Here is an 18,764-nt window from a genome sequence, read left to right on the forward strand (position 1 = left end):
CTCGATTCACCTTCTCCCTCAGCAGCTTCTGCAACTCGTCGTGTAGGACTCCATACAGCAGCTTTCCATCTCCGATGCTTTCCCACAATACGACAGGACCCATCAGTGAACAAGGCATATTTCTTCTCATTTTCTGGTAGCTTGTTGTACAGGGGGGCTTCTTCAGCACGAACCACCTCCTCCTCTGGTGATATCCCAAAGTATTTGCCTTCTGGCCAGTCCATAATCACCTCCAAGATTCCTGGGCGACTGGGGTTTCCTATTCGAGCCCGCTGAGTAATCAGTGCAACCCACTTGCTCCATGTAGCATCAGTTGCATGATGCGTAGAGGGGACCCTTCCTTTGAACATCCAGCCTAGTACCGGCAGTCGGGGTGCCAGGAGGAGCTGCGCTTCAGTACCGACCACTTCCGAAGCAGATCGAACTCCTTCATATGCTGCCAATATCTCCTTTTCAGTTGGAGTATAGCGGGCTTCAGATCCTCTGTATCCCCGACTCCAAAACCCCAGGGGTCGACCTCGAGTTTCCCCAGGTTCTTTCTGCCAGAGGCTCCAGGTGGGACCATTCTCTCCGGCTGCAGTGTAGAGCACATTCTTTACATCTGGTCCTGTTCGGACTGGCCCGAGGGCTACTGCATGAACTATTTCCTGCTTAATTTGTTCAAAGGCTTGTCGTTGCTCAGGGCCCCATTCAAAAGCATTCTTCTTACGGGTTACTTGGTAGAGCGGGTTTACAATCAGACTGTAATTTGGAATATGCATTCTCCAAAACCCCACGACACCTAGGAAAGTTTGTGTTTCTTTTTTGCTAGTTGGTGGAGACATAGCTGTTATTTTGTTGATCACATCCATTGGGATTTGACGGCGTCCATCTTGCCATTTTATTCCTAAAAACTGGATCTCTCGTGCAGGTCCTTTAACTTTATTCTGTTTTATGGCAAAACCAGCCTTCAGAAGGATTTGGACTATTTTCTTCCCTTTCTCGAAAACTTCTTCTGCAGTGTCACCCCACACAATGATGTCATCGATGTACTGCAGGTGTTCAGGAGCTTCCCCCTGCTCCAGCGCAGACTGGATCAGTCCATGGCAAATGGTAGGGCTGTGTTTCCACCCCTGGGGCAGCCGATTCCAAGTATATTGGACTCCCCTCCAAGTGAAAGCAAACTGTGGCCTGCACTCTGCTGCTAGAGGGATGGAGAAAAATGCATTAGCGATATCAATTGTGGCATACCACTTGGCTGCCTTTGATTCCAGTTCATACTGGAGTTCTAGCATGTCCGGCACTGCAGCACTCAGTGGTGGCGTGACTTCGTTCAGGCCACGATAGTCCACTGTTAGTCTCCACTCACCATTAGACTTTCGCACTGGCCATATGGGACTATTAAAAGGTGAATGAGTCTTGCTGATCACTCCTTGGCTCTCCAGTTGACGAATTAGCTTATGGATGGGACTCAGGGAGTCTCGGTTGGTGCGATATTGCCGCCGGTGCACAGTTGTGGTAGCGATCGGCACTTGCTGTTCTTCAACCCTCAGCAACCCCACAACAGAAGGGTCCTCTGAGAGACCAGGCAAGGTAGACAACTGTTTAATGTCCTCTGTCTCCAAAGCAGCTATGCCAAAAGCCCAGCGGAACCCTTTTGGGTCCTTGAAATATCCTCTTCTAAGATAGTCTATGCCAAGGATGCACGGAGCATCTGGGCCAGTCACAATACGGTGCTTTTGCCACTCATTACCGGTTAGACTCACTTCAGCCTCCAATACAGTTAACTGCTGGGATCCCCCCGTCACACCATAAATACAGATGGGCTCTGGCCCTTTATAGCTTGATGGCATTAGAGTACATTGTGCACCGGTGTCTACCAAAGCCTTATACTTCTGTGCGTCTGACGTGCCAGGCCATCGAATCCACACAGTCCAATAAACTCGATTGTCCCTTTCCTCCCCCTGGCTGGAGGCAGGGCCCCTCTAGTCCTGGTCAGAATCTTCATTTCTGTGTTTAAAGGACTGCCTGCTGGAAGTTGGAGCAGCAAACCTTTCAGAGAACTCCTTTTTCCCAATTGTTTTCCTTTGCAATTCACGTACCCGTGCCTCTAGGGTCGCAGTAGATTTTCCATCCCATTTTCTCATGTCCTCTCCATGGTCACGTAGGTAAAACCACAAGGTGGCGCGGTGTGTGTGCCCACCATATTGTCTTCCTTGCATAGATGAACGTTTACCCCTAATAGCTGAGACACTGGTTTGTACAGGTGGGGAGGAAAATAAACTCTCTTTAAGTTGGTGGATCTCTTCAGAAAGTTTCTCCAAGGTATTCTCTTTTAGCTGGTGGACACTGGTTCGTTCAGGTGAAGGGGAAGATAATCTTTCTTCAAGTTGGTGGATCTTTTCAGAAAGTTTCTCCAAAGCATTCTCTTTTAGCTGGTGGACACTGGTTCGTTCAGGTGAAGGGGAAGATAATCTTTCTTCAAGTTGGTGGATCTTTTCAGAAAGTTTCTCTAAAGCATTCTCTTTTAGCTGGTGGACACTGGTTCGTTCAGGTGGAGGGGAAGATAAATTCTCTTTAAGTTGGTGGACCTCTTCAGAGAGTTTCTCCACAGCTGAGACACAGGCCTTTAGGGAAGAGGAGAGATTTCCTTCGTACTGCCGGAGTATTTTAGTCACTTCATTCACTGGGGGATTCTCCTCCGTTTTCCAGGCTAGCATTGCCAATGAGCTGGCATATGATGATGGGGCACTCTGTACAAACTTCCGCCACATGGGTAGTGTACACCGGACTGCATCTGGATCTGCGGATGTTTGTGCGTCGTCTAGGTCCTTATAAATTACTTCCCGTACGGCCAATTCCCTCAGGTACTGAATTCCCTTCTCCATGGTGGTCCATTTGCTTGGTAAACATACAAGTTCTTCCTTGAAGAGATACCTTTCCTTCACAGCTGACAGGAGACGCCTCCAGAGGCTGCGAGATCGTGCTCCATCTCCAATTGCTTTGTCAATGCATGCGTCCCTAGCAAGGGATCCCAGCCGCCTGGCTTCCTTGCCCTCCAATTCCACATAATTGGCTCCCGTGTCCCAGCACCGGAGCAGCCAGGTGACAAGCTGCTCGCCTATACAGCGACCAAAATCTTTTCGCACATCTCGTAGCTCACGCTGGTATAGAGTCCGGGTAATTACTGTTGATTTTTCGACATCCTCATCCTCATCTTCAGTCTTCTGCACCTTTGATGGCCGGTGTAGAGTCCGGGTAGTTACTGTTGATTTTCCGACATCCTCATCCTCATCTTCAGTCTCCTGCACCTTTGATGGCTGGTATGGAGTCCGGGTAGTTACTGTTGATTTTTCGCCATCCTCATCCTCATCTTCAGTCTCCTGCACCTTTGATGGCCCAGCCTCGTCTTCACTACGCCCAGACTTAGCAGAAGACTGTCTGCGTTTTAAACGACCTGAGCCTCTATACCATTTTTTCACCTTGTCTACAGGGGCAACTTGCACTGCTACAGCTCGTTTCTCTGACCCAGCCACAGGGTCTGCCACAGGGGTTGGAATACCCTCTGCGGGGTCAACTTGCACTGCTACAGCTCGTTTCTCTGACCCAGGCACAGGCCCTGCCACAGGGGTTGGAATACCCTCTGCGGGGTCAACTTGCACTGCTACAGCTCGTTTCTCTGACCCAGCCACAGGAGTGGGAGCAGCTGCACGAGCTGGGGCAGCTGCAGGAGCTGGAGTGGCTGCAGGGGCTGGAGCTGGAGCGGCTGCGGGAGCTGGAGCGGCTGCAGGAGCTGGAGCTGGAGCGGCTGCAGGAGCTGGAACTGGAACGGCTGCAGGAGCTGGAGCGGCTGCAGGAGCTGGAGCTGGAGTAGCTGCAGGAGCTGGAACTGGAGCGGCTGTAGGAGCTGGAGCGGCTGCAGGAGCTGGAGCTGGAGCGGCTGCAGGAGCTGGAGCGGCTGCAGGAGCTGGAGCTGGAGTAGCTGCAGGAGCTGGAACTGGAGCGGCTGTAGGAGCTGGAGCGGCTGCAGGAGCTGGAACTGGAGCGGCTGCAGGAGCTGGAGCGGCTGCAGGAGCTGGAGCTGGAGTAGCTGCAGGAGCTGGAACTGGAGCGGCTGTAGGAGCTGGAGCGGCTGCAGGAGCTGGAGCTGGAGCGGCTGCAGGAGCTGGAGTAGCTGCAGGAGCTGGAACTGGAACGGCTGCAGGAGCTGGAGCTGGAGTAGCTGCAGGAGCTGGAACTGGAGCGGCTGTAGGAGCTGGAGCGGCTGCAGGAGCTGGAGCTGGAACGGCTACAGGAGCTGGAGCTAGGTTGCTAGTAGCATCAATTGCAGCTCGATAGGCACAAGCCAGACCCCAGCACGCTACAGTGATTTGTGTCACTTTGGAACTGCCAGAGTCATGACACCTTTTTTTCAAGCATTCTGCCAGCTTTTTAGGATTTTGCAGTTGTTCAGGGGTGAATGTCCAAAACACTGGAGGTGACCACTGCTCTAGAAACCTGCCCATATCCTCCCACACTCCCTGCCACTCGCAACTATCCCGCCTCAAGACAGATCTCCGGATGAGATTCCTAAGTAGTTGTTTAACCCTCCACAAAATCTGAAGCGCATTCAGGAGACATAACAACAAGAGCAGGCTGGTCTGAGTATCTGAACGATATTCAACATCTCGGAGAACCACCGTAACTAGCTCGGGGGATAAGAGGGTGGTGGTGAAGGAGACAGGGAGAGTGAACAGGTAGGGAAACATGTCTTCCCCTGTCCCCTTCACAGATTGGCTCCCTAACGAAAACAGGCAATAGGTGTAATTGCTAATAGTTTCCGAGATTTGGGTTCCAAAGTATAGAGTCGATGTCAGTGCTGAGTACAAATACCAGGTTAAAGTCATGACCAGATATCTCATCATTTCATAAGCCATTGCTACACCGCACAGTACCATAACAATCTTAAACCAGGGCCCGGAAAGGATAAACAGTGCAACAGGGAGCACATACAGAAAGTAACGCACCATAAAACTCAATTTGGAATACAGGTACAGCAGACTGGAGATTAAGGCAATCAACATCGTGACTAGCAACTATTAAGCAGGTCCAATACTTATACCAATTTTAGTTTAACACACTCTGGTCAGATTTGTCGATATCTCAACCCTTCGTGCCCCACGTTGGGCGCCAAAAAGACTGTTGTGGTTTAACCCGGCTGGCAGCTAAACACCACACAGCCGTTCGCTCACCCTCCCCCCTCCCTCTCTGGGATGGGGGAGAGAAACGGGAAAGTGAAGCCTGTGAGTTGAGATAAAGACAGTTTATTAAGACAGGAAAATAATAATAACAATAATAATAATAATAGTGATAATGGTAATAGTATTAACAATAATAATGTGTAAGAAAACAAGTGATGCACAATGCAATTGCTCACCACCCGCTGACCGATGCCCAGCCTATTCCCGAGCAGCCGGCCCCCCACCCCGGCCAGCCACCCCTATATATTGTTTAGCATGACGTCAGATGGTATGGAATACCCCTTTGGCCAGTTTGGGTCAGCTGTCCTGGGTCTGTCCCCTCCCAGCTCCTGCTGCACCCCCAGCCTGCTCGCTGGCAGGACAGAGCAAGAAGCCGAAAAGTCCTTGGCCTGGTGTAAACACTGCTCTGCAACAATTAAAACATCAGCATGTTATCAGCGCTCTTCTCATCCTAATCCAAAACATAGCACCCTACCAGCTACTATGAGCTACTTAACTCTGTCCTAACTGGAACCAGGACAACTAGGTAAGAAGGGGGACGGGGCTGAAATAAGGCTCGTTAGAGGTGTGCCAGGGGGAACAATGTCAGGGCTGGGGGAGAAGGCAATGGCCCAACTGAAGTGCATCTACACTAATGCACGCAGCATGGGCAACAAACAGGAGGAGCAGGAAGCCATCATGCAGCAGACTAGCTATGACTTGGTTGCCATCACTGAAACACGGTGGGACCACTCCCGTGACTGGAGTGCTGCAATGACTGGCTCTAGGCTCTTCAGAAGGGACAGGCAACAAAGGAAGGGTGGTGGTGTAGCTCTCTATATTAGAGAGTGTTTTGATGTTGTGGAACTCAAGGCTGGGAATGATAAGGTTGAGTGCCTATGGGTTAGGATCGGCGGGAAGGCCAACAAGGCAAGCATCCTGGTGGGGGTCTGTTATGGACCGCCAAACCAGGACGAGGAGACGGATGAGGAGTTCTACAGGCAGCTGGCAAAAGCCGCGCAATCGCCAGCACTTGTTCTCGTGGGCACATCAGCTTCCCAGACATATCCTGGAAATGCAATTCAGTTCAGAGGAAGCAGTCTAGGAGGTTTCTGGAGAGCGTGGAAGAGAGTTTCCTGACGCAGGTGGTTAGTGAGCCTACCAGGGGAGGTGCCCCGCTTGACCTTCTGTTCACAAACGGAGAAGGACTGGTGGGAGATGTGGTGGTCAGGAGCTGTCTTGGGCAGAGTGACCATGAAATGGTAGAGTTCTCGAGTTCTCTATTCTTGGCGAAGTCAGGAGGGGGACCAGTAAAACCGCTGTCTTGGACTTCCAGAGGGCAGACTTTCAGCCGTTCAGGACACTGGTTGGCAGAGTCCCTTGGGAGGCAGTTCTGAAGGGCAGAGGGGTCCAGGAAGGCTGGGCACTCTTCAAGAAGGAAATCTTAAAGGCTCAGGAGCAGACCGTCCGCCACGTGCCCAAAGACGAGCCGGCGTGGAAGAAGACCGGCCTGGCTGAACAGAGAGCTGTGGCTAGAGCTCACGAAGAAAAAGAGGGTTTATGACCTTTGGAAAAGCGGGCAGGCCATTCAGGAGGACTATAAGGATGTTGCGAGGCTGTGCAGGGACAAAATTAGAAAGGCCAAAGCTCATCTGGAGCTCAATCTGGCTACTGCTGTTAAAGATAACAAAAAAATGTTTTTATACATACATAAACACAAAAAAGGAGGACTAAGGAGAATCTCCATCCTTTACTGGATGCGGGGGGAAACAGTGACGAGAGATGAGGAAAAGGCTGAGGTGCTTAATGCCTTCTTTGCCTCAGTCTTTAGCGGCAAGACCAGTTGTTCTCTGGATACTCAGTCCCCTGAGCTGGTGGAAGGGGAAGGGGAGCAGCATGTGGCCCTCATAATCCACGAGGAAATGGTTGGCGACCTGCTACAGCACTTGGATGTATGCAAGTCGATGGGGCCGGATGGGATCCACCCGAGGGTACTGAGAGAACTGGCAGAGGAGCTGTCCAAGCCGCTTTCCATCATTTATCAGCAGTCCTGGCTACCAGGGGAGGTCCCAGTCGACTGGCGGCTAGCGAACGTGACGCCCACCTACAAGGAGGGCCAGAGGGTGGACCTGGGAAACAATAGGCCAGTCAGTCTGACTTCAGTGCCAGGGAAGCTCATGGAGCAGATTATCTTGAGTGTCATCACGCGGCACTTACAGGGCAACCAGGCGATCAGGCCCAGTCAGCATGGCTTTATGAAAGGCAGGTCCTGCTTGACGAACCCGATCTCCTTCTATGACAAAGTGACACGCTTGGTGGATGAGGGAAAGGCTGTGGATGTGGTTTACCATGATTTCAGTAAGGCTTTTGACACCGTTCCCCACAGCATTCTCCTCAAGAAACTGGCTGCTCGTGGCTTGGACTGGCGTACGCTTCGTTGGGTTAAAAACTGGCTGGGTGGCCGGGCCCAAAGAGTCGTGGTGAATGGAGTCAAATCCAGTTGGAGGCCGGTCACTAGTGGAGTCCCCCAGGGCTCAGTACTGGGGCCAGTTCTCTTTAATATCTTTATCAATGATCTGGATGAGGGGATCCAGTGCACCCTCAGTAAGTTTGCAGATGACACCAAGTTAGGTGCGTGTGTCGATCTGCTCGAGGGTAGGAAGGCTCTGCAGGAGGATCTGGATAGGCTGGACCGATGGGCTGAGGCCAACTGTATGAAGTTCAACAAGGCCAAGTGCCGGGTCCTGCACTTGGGGCGTAACAACCCCAAGCAGAGCTACAGGCTGGGAGATGAGTGGTTAGAAAGCTGCCTGGCAGAGAAGGACCTGGGAGTATTGGTTGATAGTCAGCTGAATATGAGCCAGCAGTGTGCTTAGGTGGCCAAGAAGGCCAACAGCATCCTGGCTTGTATCAGAAACAGTGTGTCCAGCAGGACTAGGGAAGTGATTGTCTCCCTGTACTCGGCTCTGGTGAGGCCGCACCTCGAGTACTGTGTTCAGTTTTGGACCCCTTGCTACAAGAAGGACATCGAGGTGCTCGAGAGAGTCCAGAGAAGGGCAACGAAACTGGTGAGGGGTCTGGAGAACAAGTCTTACGAGGAGCGGCTGAGGGAGCTGGGGTTGTTCAGCCTGGAGAAGAGGAGGCTCAGGGGCGACCTTATCGCTCTCTAGAGGTACCTTAAAGGAGGCTGTAGCGAGGTGGGGATTGGTCTATTCTCCCACGTGCCTGTTGATAGGACGAGGGGCTAAAGTTGTGCCAGGGGAGGTTTAGGTTGAATATTAGGAAGAACTTCTTTACCGAAAGGGTTGTTAGGCATTGGAATGGGCTGCCCAGGGAAGTGGTTGAGTCACCGTCCCCGGAGGTCTTTAAAAATGTTTAGATGTAGAGCTTAGTGATATGGTTTAGTGGAGGACTTGTTAGTGTTAGGTCAGAGGTTGGACTGGGTGATCTTGGAGGTATCTTCCAACCTAAATGATTCTGTGATTATTATTTTTCTTTCTTTTCTGTCCTATTAAACTGTCATGGTCTCAACCCACAGGCTTTTACTTTTTTTCCGATTCTCTCCCCTGAAGGGATGCAAGACAGGGACTCCTGATGGCTCTTGAACAGGAGACGTTTATTGCCCTTTTTCACTACTACATATACTTTCCCTGTAGCTCCACGAGCTGTCCACGCGCCCGAATCTGTCATACAACTGGTTAGAGACCCTCAGACGCGCCTTGAGCCAGCCAGCAACTGGCCACTGCCCAAAGCTCATCTTTAACACTGTTGCCAATTTACTTTATCTTGACCTTGCTCAAGTTCTTGGTTCTACCGCTCTTTTCCTCATTATCTCTAACTCAGGGACGTGTGAAACAGCGCAAAGCTCCCTGCGAATTCCTTTCCCACACTCCTCCATCCCACTGTGGGGGAAGGGTGAGCAAATGGCTGTGTAGTGCTTAGCTGCTGGCAAAGTTAAACCACAACACTCACTTAAAGGTTTAGCATGGAGTTTTAATTTGAAAAAGGTCTTGGGACTTTTTCGTTATTAGATTGTCTTGTACTGAGAATCCTCTGTAATGTCTACTAGTGTATTTAAGGAGAAACCTATTATAATAATAACAATGTTTTACCTTTCTAGCTTCCAGACAGTCTTCTGTCTAGACAGATTAGGAGAGCTAGGAACTGAAAATAACTATCTAGGTTGCATTCTCTTTAATTATTAAGAACAACCTGTAAGTACCTTTTCATATTGTATGTGTCAGATATTAAAGAACAGATCCTGTAAATGTTACTCCTCCATTTTTCCAAGTTGTGTATCTAATGCTGTAATGCTAACGTATATTTAACATTTCCACTGTTAGGGAATGATTCTACGTCTTTATATGTCCTAACTTGCTCACACCATTTTTGTCATTTCTCTCTTCTCTTTTTTTCTGGATCGAGCGCAAATTCCTGTGGTAGTTTTACCCAGCTGGGCAGCTGAACTCTACGACAACTGCTGTCTCATTCCCCCTCCTCAGACGAAAAGGGGGAGAAATTATGATGGAAAGGGCTCAAGGGTTGAGATAAGGACAGAGAGATCCCTCAACATTTATTGTCATGGGCAAAAGAGACGCAGCATAGTGAAATTAATATAATTTATTGCCTGTAACTAGCAGGCTAGAACAGTGAGAAACTAAAAGCAAGCTAAAAACACCTTTCAGCCTCATCCACCCTCTTCTACATCCTCCCCCCGAGAGGCACAGGGGAACACGGAATAGGGGTTGTGCTCAGTCCATGATGCTTTGTCTCAGCTGCTCTTCACAGTCACTGTCTTCCCCTGCTCCAACGTGGGGTCCTTCCCTCAGGATACAGTCCTTCCCAAACTGATCTAACGTGGGCTTCCCACAGGCAGCAGCTCTTCAAGAAAGGCTCCAATATGGGTCCATACCACAGGGTCCATCCGTCAGGAGGCAACTGCTCCAACATGGGTCCCACACGGGTGGCAGGTCCCACCAGATCCCCTGCTCCTGAGGGAGCTCCTCTCCATGGGCTACAGGTCCAGCTCAGAATCTGTTCTTGCAAGGGCTCTCTATGGGCTGCAGCCTTCTTCAGCTCAGATCCAACTGCTCCACCGTGGGCTCCTCCATGGGCTGCAGCATGGAAATCAGCTCCACCGTGGTGCACCATGGCCTCTTATCTAACATGGGGCAGCTTCTGGATTCTTCTCACAGAGGCCACCCCTGCAGCCCCCCACTACCAAAACCTTGCCATGTAAACCCAATACATTTTATGTAAAACACTTACTAACATCCATTGCAGGAGTGTACTAGCAGTTTCAAGACCACCTGATGAAACTAAACAAGTACAAGTCTATGAAGCCCGATGACATACATACCCAGGGTCCTGAAGCAATTGGCTGATGCCAAGCACCTCTATCATATTTGAAAAATCCTGGCAGTCAGGTGAAGTCCCTGGTGACAGGAAAAAGGGAAACATCATGCCCATTTTTAAAAAGGGTAGAAAAAACAACCTGGGGAACTACAGACTGGTGAGCCTCACTTCTGTGCCTGGCAAGATCATGGAAAAGATCCTCCTGGAAGCAGTGTCGAGGTACATGCAAGACAAAGAGGTCTATCCGAGATAGCCAGCATGGTTTCAGCAAGGGTAAATCGTGCCTGACCAATCTGGTGGCCTTCTACAGTGGAGTGACTGCAGCAGTTGACAAGGGAAGACTGACCAATGTCATCTACCTGGACTTCTGTAAGGCCTTTGACACACTCCCACATGACATCCTGAACTCCAAAATGGAGAGAGATGGACTTGATGGGTGGACCATTCAGTGGATAAGGAGTTGGCTTGAAGGCCGCACCCTTCAAGAGTTGTAGTCAATGGCTCTATGTCCAGGTGGAGGCCGGTGACGAGTGCTGTCCCTCAGGGGTCTGTCCTGGGATCAGTACTGTTTAATATCTTTATCGACATCATAGACAATGGGATTGAGTGCACCCTCAGCAAGTTTTCAGATGAGTGGTGTAGTTGATACAACGGAAGGAAGGGATGCCATCCAAAGGGACCTGGACAGGCTGGAGAAGTGGGCTCATGTGAACCTAATGAGGTTCAACAAGTCCAAGTGTAAGGTGCTGCACCTGGGCCGGAGCAATCCTGGACATGAGTGCAGACTGGGAGAAGAACTCCTTGAGAGCAGCCCTACAGAGAAGGACTTGGGGGTTCTAGTGAACGAAAAGCTGGACATAAGCCAGCAGTGCAAGCTTGCTGCCCAGAAGGCCAACTGCATCCTGGGCTGCATCAACAAAGGAGTGGCCAGCAGGTCGAGGGAGGTGATTGTTCCCCTCTACTCTGCCCTTGTGAGGCCCCACTTGGAGTACTGCGTCCAGGTCTGGAGCCCCCAGCACAAAAAGGTTGTTGATCTGTTAGAAGGGGTCCAGAGGAGGGCCACAAAGATGATCAAGGGGCTGGATCACCTTTCCTATGAAGAAAGGCTGAGAGAGCTGGGCATGCTCAGCCTAAAGAAGAGAAGGCTCCGGGGTGACCTTATTGCAGCTTTTCAATACTTAAAGGGGGCTTATAAAAAAGATGGAGAGCAACTTTTTCTTAGTCAGATAATGACAGGACAATGAGGAACTATTAGATTAGAGGTTAGAAGGAAATTCTTCACTCAGAGCGTGGTGAGGCACTGGAACGGGTTGCCCAGAGAAGTAGTGGTTGCCCGATCCCTGGAGGTGTTGAAGACCAGGTTGGAAGGGGCCTTAGGCAACCTGATCTAGTGGGTGGCATCCCTGCCCATGGCAGGGGGGTTGGAATTAGATGATCTTTAAGGTCCCTTCCAACCCAAGCAGTTCTATGATTCTATGATACTAGGAAGTTAAAATAATTACAGAGGGAAAAACAAGTTTCTGTCATGGTTTAGAAACTGGCAGATTAGAGATAGAGGTGAATGGAGATCAAGTAATTTCCCAACATGAAAGGAGTAAAATATATACTATATATATAATATATAATAATAATAATATATAATATATACTATTACTGGTATCATGACATGAATCATCTGGTTTTCTTCCATGTACTGTAGGGATCATTTTGAGCCCTGCTTTGGTAGAGAAAACCTGTTCTTCAAAAAGCGTTAAGATATTTTTATAGAAAATTGCTGTGTTCATTTCCATTTTGCAAATTTGGACGAGTTTCTTTTAAAAAAAAAAATGATGCAGGTCTATCAAAAATCTTTAGAAGAGCCCAGGCTGTTTTAGAGATGGAAGGAGGAACTTGAATGCCACATTTTGTCTCTTCCAGTATCTCTCTTCCTTCTGCTCTGCTCTTCTCTCTTTTTTTTTTTTTCATTTTGCCACTGGAATAAAAAAGAAAATGAAAGAAAAAAAGTTTATTTCCAACCAAAGGCTGAAGAAAAAATCCAGCAAGCTATGTGGGTAGTAATCATGGACGTTAACCCAGTGGGAGAAGGAGTGGACCCCTTCATGGCCTCGCTGATTCAGTTACTGCCCTCCGAAGCCAGAACCAGGGCTGGGGCCATTCCGGTTCCTCCTGTAGCACCATCAGTTGAATGCTGGCTTGCAAGGGAGCTTGACCTGGAAACACCCCAAAAACACTGAGTTGCTCTTTTAACCTCACCCCTGTCCAGCTGATCTGCAAGGAGCTATTTTCTAACTAAACGGGGAGAAACACCATTGCTTTGGTGCAGAGAGAAGACTGAGGAGACCTTATTGCAGCCTTCTGGTATATAAAGGGAGCTTATAAGAAAGATGGAAAATGACTTTTTTTACCGGAGTTTGTAGTGACAGGACAAGGGGTAATGGTTTTAAACTGAAAGAGGGTAGATTTAGATTGGATATAAGGAAGAAATTTTTCACAGTGAGGGTGGCGAGGCACTGGAACAGGTTGCCCAGAGAAGCTGTGGATGCCCCATCCCTGGAGGTGTTTAAGGCCAGGTTGAGTGTGTCTTTGGGCAACCTGATCTAATGAAAGATGTCCCTGCCCATGGAAGGGGGTTAGACTGGATGATCTTTAAGGTCCCTTCCAACCCAAACCATTCTGTGATTCTATGATGGAGTCAAAAGTAAAGTGGTACAAGTAAAGTGGTAGTAAAGTGGTACAAGAGCAGCGCCTTACAAGTAGATGTTGCATACAAGTAAGATTGGTAACAGCCTGGCCCTTATAGGTTCAGGAAAGTTTCATTACAAGAAACAATGATTGGCAGAGGAATCAAAAAGGGGGCTGATAGCAATGGAGTGGACAGCAATGTTCCCACAGCAGTACAAATGGAGGAAGCCAGGCCTATGCTGAGAAGGAGGGTAAGGCAGTCAGCATTATATTCCCTCCTTCTCCTTGTGTTGCGCTGTACTGTAGCTCCATGCTTTCCCTGCTCCCAAGCCATGTCCAGCCTTGGACAGCAACTTTACACAAGGCATAGCTGGTGTCAAGGCATTGCCCAGGCAATGTGGTCCTTCCTGGAGCTGTGCCTCCTCCAGTGTGCCCCGTGCCTCCACTGGAACTGGTGCAGCAGGGAAGGATGAGGGGTGGCTGAGCACCTTGGTCCTGGGCTCTCCCAGGTAGGCAGAGCTGTCTGAAATGCCTTTGGAGAGGTGTCCTGGTTCCAGTTAGGACAGAGTTAATTTTCCCTCATAGTAGCTGGTAGGGTGCTATGTTTTGGATTAGGATGAGAAGAGCGCTGATAACATGCTGATGTTTTAATTGTTGCAGAGCAGTGTTTACACCAGGCCAAGGACTTTTCGGCTTCTCGCTCTGTCCTGCCAGCGAGCAGGCTGGGGGTGCAGCAGGAGCTGGGAGGGGACAGACCCAGGACAGCTGACCCAAACTGGCCAAAGGGGTATTCCATACCATCTGACGTCATGCTAAACAATATATAGGGGTGGCTGGCCGGGGTGGGGGGGCCGGCTGCTCGGGGATAGGCTGGGCATCGGTCAGCGGGTGGTGAGCAATTGCATTGTGCATCACTTGTTTTCTTACACATTATTATTATTAATACTATTATCATTATCACTATTATTATTATTATTGTTATTATTATATTCCTGTCTTAATAAACTGTCTTTATCTCAACTCACCGGCTTCACTTTCCCGTTTCTCTCCCCCATCCCAGAGAGGGAGGGGGGAGGGTGAGCGAACGGCTGTGTGGTGTTTAGCTGCCAGCCGGGTTAAACCACAACAAGAGGACTTCGGAGATGAGATCTAGGCATGAGTAAAGCTGGGATAACCTCAAAGTCTGGTATAAGCTGATACTAGAAATGAACAAATAATTTGTAATAAATAATGTAATGATGATTTTCATCTCTTTCTGATTACAAATTGTCCATGAACAAGTCACAGTTTATCAAAAAATCACTTTTCAAAGCACCAAATTACTGTGAATAATGCATGGGGTACAACCTGTTCTTGTGTTACTTTTTAAAAATATTTAGTACTCAAAATATGAGTTGTTTTGATTGAGCACGGATGTCACGTGGTACAGCTCTATTACACCCATGCATGATCCCATACCTGTGAGTCAGGTGCATGGCATGAATGCTGACAGCGACACACTCAGGGAGCTTTCTGGAGGATTTCCTCTCCAGAGAGTCCTCCAGCATAGCGGCTTTCTAGCGTGAAGCCCCCTAAAAATGCAGATGAGTTGGAAGGAATCCAGGTAGCCAATACCATTTCATGGAAGAATTAGAGCTTTCCTCGATGTACATGTTGGGGACACATTTAGCTTTTTGCTATCAGGGTCTGTTCTGGTCTTTATGAGAACATTCATAGACTTCTCCAGTGACTTCTCCAATGCAAGATAAAAACAACCTGAATCATCCCCCTCTTGTAAATCGTGCATTGCTGTGTTTTTCATGGATGCTGAAGTAAAACAGAGTTGTCCCTCCCACCCTTTTCCCCCTGTTCAAGAGGCACATCATTTTGGGCCTTCTGGTTCCTCACTCATCGCTCAGGAATTCCCAGGGATAATGCTAATGACTCAGCCCATTCCCTGAGCACTTAAAACTGGAGTTCATCATGCTACTTGATTTTAAGACATTTAACTTCTCCTTGTATTCTCTAAGCTTTTCCTAGGCAGAGAATTTGTTCCTTTTCTTGCTAGCATTATTTATGCTATTTGCCAGCTCACGACTATTTTTTTTTTGGTGAAGACTTCCCACATCTCTGAGGCTGTGTCACAAATACTGTTCTCTCAGTCTCTCATGTTTCACTCCTATAAATAAGAAAAAGGTTATTGGTGCAGGACCTTGAACGAGGACCTGCCAAATTGCTGGAGACCACAGAAGGCAGCAGGTTATGGGGTCTCTCCTGGATCCTGATGAAAATCTTTTTTTGTTGGAACATTTCTGCTGTCTTTCTTACTAGGTACTTCACTTTCCACAGCATGCCTTCTGGAGAATACCACATCTCTTTTTCTGACATTCTGCCCAAAACAGGGAAAAATTACTGCCCTCTGTATATATTACGTTAAAACAGAGTGGAAAAAGGGCATTAGACAGTCTAATTATACAAAAGCTAAGCTAACTGTATGTCTGTATATGTCTGTAATAGCAATGTCATAATCGCTGGTTAGTGAGGTTTTTCAGAAACCCTTGTTGTAAGTGTATTTCTCAATTGCAGGATGAATCAGTCTCAAGGAGATCTTTTTCTTCCCTAGATTTTAGAGAATTTTGCTACATCTCATGGGTTTTAGTACCATGTCCTCCATATGCTGCAGTGGAGAATGTGAAATGGGATACGTTCATGAGTGCCATATGTGTGCCCATCTTGATTCATTGTGTAATGTGGGGATGAAGACATGTCCAAACCAAAGGATGCAGGAACACAGGATTTTTCTGGTGAGCATAATCAGACTGTTCAGACTGGTGAAAGAATGCAGGGATGGGAAAGACTCCCAGGGCCAGCAAGTCCAGTTATTTCAGGTGACAATATTACATTGCCTGTTTCTAACCCCACAGAAGGATTACTTAGGATATTTGCTCCTACTGGAAGACAGCTCCTGAACTTCTTGTTTTCAACTCAAATGTATTTGTTGTCAAAAGATACACTTAGCCACCCTTACTTTCAGATAAAACTTCTGAAGTGAAGAACTTGCCAAAAACTGTGAGGCCAGTTATGGACAGAGCTGAGAATAGTAAAGAGCTTCCCAGCTCAGTGCCTTACCCACCCAGTTTCATTTCACATTATGTAAGGAAGTTAATTGAAACTTTGGTGTCTTTTTGGTGTTTTAGCATTCTGCATCTCCAGGATGCGCTGATTTCATCTTAGGTAGCACAGAATCTACTGTGGTTGTTGTTTGTTGTTTTTTTTTTTTTTTACCTCAACTTAGGGATTTGTGAAAGTGAACTAGTGCTGTCTTCTGGGAAAAAAAAAAAAGCAATTTTATGTTTATTTTAGCATCTTCTTTGCTTTCATTTCTCTTCTATGCTAGCTGGTAAAAGCTAGAGAATCACCATCCTTTCGTTATGATGTGAAACTACCAATGACATTCTCTGCTATGATCCAAAACTGTTGATCATAGAATCATAGAATCACAGAATCATAGAATGGCCTGAGTTGGAAGGGATCTCAAAGATCATCTAGTTCCAACCCCCCTGCTCTGGGCAGGGATGCCACCCACTAGATCAGGTTGCTCAGGGCCTCATCTAACCTAGTCTTGAACACCTCCAGGGGTGGGGCATCCACAACCTCTCTGGGCAACCTGTTCCAGTGCCTCACCACCCTCTGAGTGAAGAATTTCCTTCTAACCTCTCATCTAAATCTCCCCTCTTTTAGTTTAAAACCATTTCCCCTTGTTGATCACTACACATTTCAAGTGAGAACCAGATGGTTTAAGTTCTTTATTTTTAGGATTTTGATTTGTTTTCCATGCAATCTGATAAAAAAAAGTTGCTGTCACAATCTCACATACTGGGTTTACACCATTATTATCACTCACTGTAGTATACTTTCATCTTGAAACTTCTGTACGTGAAAAGTTTGCTAGCACATCCTAAAAGGTAGGTACTCAATTTAACAATGCTTTCCCATGTGCTATCAATCTGCTTCAAAGAAATTGTTTTTATTTCAAGGGACACTGCTGCTCACCTTCCAAGAGAAACTAATTTTAATCTAATCATTAAAATCTGTGTGTAAATAACGTACTGCAATTACAGTGCCCAATATTGCTAAAGGGAAAAGACTTTGGGGTCTGAGGTTTTGGGATACTTCAATTTCCTCAGGGGAAACAGTGGGGGAAAGAGATTCTCATATAAAATGAGGAGAGTAGGAAAGGGCAGCTCCTGTCTCTTCCGTGAGGGGTGTTTCATAAGGCAGATGCCATACATGAATAATTCTCTGAAATGATTTTTATATTGGAAAATCAAACCTGATAGATTTGCTTCACTTCAATCTATAGATGAAGTGATTAAAAAAAAAAATCATCACACTTTTGCCTAGGATATTGACAGCCTGCTGTTCTTGAGCATCTCTGCATGTCAGCTGCCACATAAGGAGTAGCCAGCCCTTCATTCTTCACTGGCCATGAAGCAGGAACAGTGTAACAGTGCTGAAGACAGTGGAAAAGGCTGGAATTTTTTGTTTGACTTGGCTGCAGAAATCAAATTTCAGAAAAATGGAAAGAACATTTTATTTCAACTTCATTCTTCATTTTATTTTGATAAGACTGAAGTTGTTTCATTTTTAAGAAGTCAGAGTGTTTCCTTTGGATTGGATTTTCCATTACATTGCCTTTCAGGTGGCACATGCACTTACACTTTTGCTGAAGGTTTGGACTCCAACTGCTCAGTGTCTTCCAATGAAAAACAATTATACGGGAACATTTCAAACAAACTTTGCTAGACAGGAAAGGCATATTCAAGCTTAAATTCATGATATATTGAGAAAGGAAGAAGCTATCTCTACTAGTTTCTATCCATAGCAGGACCTCCTCAGTTTGCATGAGGGATTTTAACCTGACTGCCAGGACTCTGTTAGAGTTAGAATTAGAATTAGAATACTTCAGTTGGAAGGGACCTACAAAGATCATCAAGTCCAGCTGCCTGATCACCTTGAGGGCTAACCAAAAGCTAAAGCATATTATTAAGGGCATTATCCAAAAGCCTCTTGAACACTGACAGGCATGGAGCATCAACCACTTTCATAGAATCACCTCCACCACCTCCCTCGGCAATCCTTTTCAATGTCTGACTACTCTTTCTGAGAAGAAATTTCTCCTAATTTTAACTTTGCAAGGAAGCCTATTCCAGTGTTTGACCATCCTCACGGTAAAGAATTTTTTCCTAATATATAGTCTGATCTAGTTAGGAGCAAAACAAATGGCAAGCAAAACAATGGAAAAGATATCATCAGAGTGGCTCCTACCCATGGAGATAACAACAGGGAAACTATTTGTTCGGGAATATTCAGTTCAGCTTGCGACTTTTATCCTCACCAGCAGCAGAGAGGACATTAAACTTTTAAAGCTGCCACTTTGGTGGATCTCAAGGGTGGAACAGTTGGTGGTAGCTGGCCATGAGGCTCTGAAAAAGAGGAAAGACATTACTGCAGATGACAGGATAAAACAAGCACTTCCTGGAAATGTTC

Source organism: Anser cygnoides, unplaced genomic scaffold (genome assembly GCF_040182565.1).
Source record: "Anser cygnoides isolate HZ-2024a breed goose unplaced genomic scaffold, Taihu_goose_T2T_genome scaffold_55_1, whole genome shotgun sequence".
Taxonomy (NCBI): Eukaryota; Metazoa; Chordata; class Aves; order Anseriformes; family Anatidae; genus Anser; species Anser cygnoides.